The sequence below is a fragment of the Triticum aestivum genome, chromosome 1B (genome assembly GCF_018294505.1).
Source record: "Triticum aestivum cultivar Chinese Spring chromosome 1B, IWGSC CS RefSeq v2.1, whole genome shotgun sequence".
NCBI lineage: Eukaryota > Viridiplantae > Streptophyta > Magnoliopsida > Poales > Poaceae > Triticum > Triticum aestivum.
Window position 1 is genome coordinate 5,467,533 of NC_057795.1, and position 6,629 is coordinate 5,474,161.

The window sequence follows — 6,629 nt, forward strand, 5'->3', positions numbered from 1 at the left end:
ATGTTCAAATAGAAAATTTCGAAAAAGTAAAGGTTTTGCCTAATGCATTGTTCATATGAATATACGAACATTTGTATATTCTACAATAATTAATATCACCAAAAAAAATCTATGAACAGAAAAAAATCCTAACTTTTCTAAAAATCTATCTTTTGCATATATGAAAACATTAATACACATATGAACAAAAAATACATATATGAACAAAAACATGCTCTGAACAATTTATTTATAGATTTTGAACATCTACATACATACACATGTACATTATATATATATGAACAAAAAAACTAAACTAATAAAAATGAAAAAAACAGAGCCGCATAGCCACATACATATACATATACATTATATATATATATATATATGAACAAATAATTAAACTAATAAAAATGAAAAAAATAGAGCCGGGGCGGCGTGGCGGCTCACAGCGGAGGCGGCTAGCGATTACGATGGCGACAGCGGGGGCGGGACGGGGCAGGGGCTTGGGGCGGCACGCGGTGACGGGGACGGCGGTCTCGGGCGGCACGCGATGACAGGGACGAGGAGGGTGGGCTCGGGGAGGCAGGCGGCGATGGGGACGAGGACGGCGGGCTCGGGTAGGCCGGCGACGAGGACGGCGCGGTCTCGGGGAGGCCGTGACTTGGACGGCGCGGGCTCGGGGAGGCCGGCGACGAGGATGGCGCGGGCTCGGGGTGGCTGGCGACTTGGACGGCGCGGGCTCGGGGAGGCGACGGCCTTGGCGGCAGCGACGGCGACAGCGAGGTGGAGCAGCTTGACGGCATCGATGAGCTCGGCGTCGTCGGGGGATGGGGGCAACTGGCAATGAAAACTGAGAATTTTTCACAAGTGTTTCTTATATAGTCGAAGCATTGGTCCCGGTTCGTGGCACCAACCGGGACCAATGCCCCCTTTAGTCCCGGTTTGTGCCACCAACCGGGACCAAATGCCAGTTTTCGGCAGCCCAAAGGGCGGGAAGCTGCGGCCTTTGGTCCCGGTTGATGGCACCAACCGGGACTAAAGGGGGGGCATTGGTCCCGGTTGGTGCCACGAACCGGTACCAATGCCCCCTTTAGTCCCGGTTGGTGCCACCAACCGGGACCAAAGGCGCCTATGCTGCCCGCGTCGCGGCCAAAGTTTAGTCCCACCTCGCTAGTTGAGAGGGCTCGAGAGTGGTTTATAAGCGCTTCTGCGCCCATCCTCTCGAGCTCCTCTCAACTGCAGGCTTTCGGGCCTAATCTCACACTATGCTGTTGTGGGCCTATTGGGCCTTCTGCGGGCCTGAATCCTGGCCCTGGTTAGGTTTCTAGTCGTATTCAGGCCGTGGTGGCCCAATAGGTGGCAGTTTTTTTTAGTTTTTTTCCAGTTTTTTTGTTTTGTTTTTTGCATTATTAATTTTCTTTTGTTTTTTGCTTTATTTTTTAATTCTTTTTGCTTTTAGGTCAAAAAAATTATAAACTTTCTTTTAGTGCCATTAGTTTTCAAATTTGAATAGTTAAAATTTGAATTCTTTGAAATTTGTGTGAATCACCAGTTTGTGATTAACTTTACTAAAAAATGAGCATAGATGTGCCGATAGAGAGTGATGGAGTTCCGGACTAGGGGGTGTCCGGACAGCCGAACTATCATGATCGATCGGACTCCAAGACTATGAAGATACAAGATTGAAGACTTCGTCCCGTGTCCGGATGGGACTTTCCTTGGCGTGGAAGGCAAGCTTGGCGATATGGATATGTAGATCTCCTACCATTGTAACCGACTTTGTGTAACCCTAGCCCTCTCCGGTGTCTATATAAACCGGATGGCTTTAGTCCATAGGACGAACAACAATCATACCATAGGCTAGCTTCTAGGGTTTAGCCTCCTTGATCTCGTGGTAGATCCACTCTTGTAACACACATCATCAATATTAATCAAGCCGGACGTAGGGTTTTACCTCCATCAAGAGGGCCCGAACCTGGGTAAAACATCGTGTCCCTTGTCTCCTGTTACCATCCGCCTAGACGCCCAGTTCGGGACCCCCTACCCGAGATCTGCCGGTTTTGACACCGACATTGGTGCTTTCATTGAGAGTTCCTCTGTGCCTTCACCGATAGGCTCGATCGCTTCTTCGATCATCATCAACGACGCAGTCCAGGGTGAGACCTTCCTCCCCTGACAGATCTTCCTATTTGGCGGCTTCGCACTGTGGGCCAATTCGCTTGGCCAACTGGAGCAGATCGAAAACTACACCCCTGGCCGCCAGGTCAGATTTGGAAGTTTGAACTTCACGGCTGACATCCGCGGGGACTTGATCCTCGATGGATTCGAGCCACAGCCGAGCGTGCCGCACTGTCACGACGAGCATGATTTAGCTCTGCAGCCGGACAGTACCCTGGAGGCCGCACTCGAACCCGCTCCGATCTTCAATTCGGAGCCGGCTGCGCAGATCGAGGACGGATGGCTAGACACCGCCTCGGGGGCTGCAACCTCTACGGCGATAGAGCCGAACACTGACCTTGTCCCTCATAAAGCTCGTGACTCCGAGGTGCCGGACTCCGAACCTCCCGCGCCCCCTCCGATCGAATCCGATTGGGCGCCGATCATGGAGTTCACCGCGGCGGACATCTTCCAACACTCACCTTTTGGCGACATCCTGAGTTCGCTAAAGTATCTCTCGTTATCAGGAGAGCCCTGGCCGGACTGCGGCCAGGACGGTTGGGATGCGGACGACGAAGAAATTCAAAGCCCACCCACCACCCACTTGGTAGCCACTGTCGACGATCTAACCGACATGCTAGACTATGACTCCGAAGACATCGACGGTATGGACGACGATGCCGGAGACGACCAAGAACCAGTGCCTACCGGGCACTGGACAGCCACCTCATCATATGACATATACATGGTGGATATCCCAAAGGATGGGAATGGCGAAGGAGCAGCGGAGGATGACCCCTCCAAAAAACAGCCCAAGCGCCGACGTCAGCGGCGCCGTTCTAAATCCCGCCATAGCAAGAATGGCGATTCCGGCACCGGAGATAATAATACCCCGGACAGTGCCGAAGACAACCCCCTCCAGCAAGATTCAGCGCAGGAGGACGGAGACGCCAGCCCTCATGAGAGAGCGGCAGAAGCAGAGGTAGAGGATTATATGCCTCCCTCCGGAGACGAGGCGAGCCTCGACGGCGACGAATTCGTCGTGCCTGAGGATCCCGTCGAACAAGAGCGTTTTAAACGCAGGCTTATGGCCACGGCAAACAGCCTCAAGAAAAAGCAGCAACAGCTTAGAGCTGATCAAGATCTGCTAGCCGACAGATGGACTGAAGTCCTCGCGGCCGAAGAGGATGAGCTCGAACGCCCCTCCAAAGGCTACCCTAAACGCAAGCTGCTCCCCCGATTAGAGGAGGAGGCATATGAACCTGCATCACCAGCAGACAATACGGCTGACCGACCACCCCGTGGTCGCGACAGAGAGGCCTCTAGGCCCTTCACTAGAACCGTACCCCGGCATCGCTCGAAAAGCACAAGGCCACAGGGGAACGCTCCGGACTTGCGAGATATATTGGAGGATAAGGCAAGACAATCAAGATCGATCTATGGATCGCGTGGGCACCCCATGATACGTGACGACAACCGTCGCGCCGGACACAGCAAGTCCGGCTGGGCCGAACAAAATAGACAAAGCTCTCTTGAGCTCCGTCGTGACATCGCCCAGTACAAAGGCGCTGCACACCCGCTATGCTTCACAGATGAAGTAATGGATCATCAAATCCCCGAAGGGTTTAAACCCGTCAATATCGAATCTTATGATGGCACAACAGACCCCGCGATTTGGATCGAAGACTATCTCTTTCACATCCACATGGCCCGCGGTGATGATCTTCACGCCATCAAATATCTCCCCCTCAAGCTTAAAGGACCAGCCCGGCATTGGCTTAACAACATGCCAGCAGAGTCAATTGGGAGTTGGGAAGACCTAGAATCCGCATTCCTCGATAACTTCCAAGGCACGTATGTGCGACCACCAGAAGCTGATGACCTAAGCCACATAATTCAGCAGCCAGACAAATCGGCCAGACAATTCTGGACACGGTTCTTAACCAAGAAAAACAAAATCGTCGATTGTCCAGATGCGGAGGCCCTCGCGGCCTTCAAGCATAACATCCGCGACGAGTGGCTCGCCCGGCACCTGGGACAGGAAAAGCCGAAATCCATGGCAGCCCTCACATCACTCATGACCCGCTTCTGCGCGGGTGAGGACTGCTGGCTAGCACACAGCAACAACCTCAGCAAAAATTCTGGCAGTCCGGATTTTAAGGACCGAAATGGCAGGTCGCGTCATAACAAAAACAAACGCCGCACTAACAGCGACATTAGTGAGGATACGACAGTCAATGCCGGATTCAGAGGCTCTAAACCCGGTCAGCGGAAAAAGCCATTCAAAAGAACTACTCCGGGTCCGTCCAATTTGGACAGAATACTCGACCGCTTGTGCCAGATACACGGCACCCCCGAAAAACCAGCCAAAAACACCAACAGGGACTGTTGGGTATTCAAGCCGGCAGGCAAGTTAATTGCCGAAAACGATGACAAGGGGCTGCATAGCGATGACGAGGAAGAGACCCGACCGCCGAACAATAGAGGACAGAAGGGTTTCCCCCCACAGGTGCGGACGGTGAACATGATATACGCAACGCACATACCCAAAAGGGAGCGGAAGCGTGCACTCAGGGATATATACGCGATGGAGCTAGTTGCCCTGAAGTTCAATCCATGGTCCTCCTGCCCGATCACTTTTGACCGAAGGGACCACCCCACCAGCATCCGCCACGGTGGATTCACCGCATTGGTTCTAGACCCAATCATCGACGGATTTCACCTTACCAGAGTCCTGATGGACGGCGGCAGCAGCCTGAACCTGCTTTACTAGGATACAGTGCGTAAAATGGGCATAGACCCCTCAAGGATTAAACCTACCAAGACGACCTTTAAAGGTGTCATACCAGGTGTAGAAGCCAATTGTACAGGCTCAGTTACACTGGAAGTGGTCTTCGAATCCCTGGATAACTTCCGAAGCGAGGAGTTAATCTTCGACATAGTTCTGTTCCGCAGCGGCTATCATGCCCTGCTCGGACGTACCGCGTTTGCAAAGTTCAACGCGGTGCCGCACTACGCATACCTCAAGCTCAAGATGCCAGGCCCTCGAGGAGTCATCATGGTCAACGGAAACACCGAACGTTCTCTCCGTACGGAGGAACATACAACAGCTCTCGCGGCAGAAGTATAATGCAACCTCTTAAGGCAATTCACTAGTCCGGCCATTGAGCGGCCGGACACAGCTAAGCGCGCCCGGAGTAACCTACAACAAGACCACCTAGCACGTTTCGAGCACGTGTAGCAGTGCGGCCCCAACCCCAGCCCTCGCAAAACGTCAAGACTGGTCCTTCGCGTACATCACTATGCTCTGAAGATACCATGGGCATGGGGAGAGGGGCACGACCACGATAGGCCCAGACTGCGGCTCAACCACACCAGGGGCTCTCAAGTGTGTCGTTCTTTTTTTTCTTTTTTCTTCTTTTATTTTTACCCACAGGACTCCGTTCGTCAGAGGCCCTGTCCGGCAACAGACCTGCCGAACTCACGATGCAACAGCCAGGGAAGGATAAAGGCTACAACGAATATCCAGGTGGTCTCCATTACGAGCATTAAATATGTTTTATACACCACTTCGTAGCCTACCCCTGGAGGGGGACATGCTTAAACAGTCCCTTCCCTTGCTTATCGCACTATTTGTATCGTTCTGCGTTCATAGCAGCACTTCTTGAATAAAACAATGCAACACCTTTTTGCTTATAATTGCATTTCCTTTTTATATATATGTTCATTTACGGCATGTTGCATCCGTACACTTTGGTACGGTTAAAATACACCAGGGGCTTATGTTTCCCGCGTCATGGTGTGATAAGTCCGAACACTTTCACAAGTGCGGCACCCCGAACTTATAGCATTATATGCATCGGCTCCGAATCATGTCTTGGGTCAATAGTTGGGTTTGCCCGGCTCCCATGTTTTGGTACCTTACGTTTCGTTATATCGGCTAAGGTAGCACTGGGAGAACCACTGCGATTGCGCCCCAGTTGAGCTGGGTTAACGCCTTAGTGGAGAAAGCTAAAACTGACCGTCATGATGAGGCGAGAGCGGTCGCTATTCGAGAGGTTTTTTGCGAGTCCTTAAAGACTTATGCCGCTTAGAGCGAGGAGCCGGTTTTTGTCCGGCCCAGGCGTGGATAGCGCCCCAAATTCGGCCTTCCGAAGACTAGGGGCTTCGCCGAAATTTAAAATTATAGAATTCTATGGCTAAGTGAGAGTGTTCAAGCATTATAAGTCCGGTTGCCTTGTTCGTCGTGTTGAGCGCCTCCCTAGATGGACCCAAATATGAGAACAAGAGTGCTCAAATTTATCCCGAACACCCCAGCACTCGTGGCATGGGGGCTGAAGCTGACGACTTGTAATCTCTCAAATTTGATAAACAGCCGAACAGAAGGTAATATTTTAAATAAACAAGCGTTGCTTAGCGCATATGAACAAAGTTTTCTGCGCACAGGATAACAAAATACGAGTCTACTCAAATATTACATTATTGGAGCA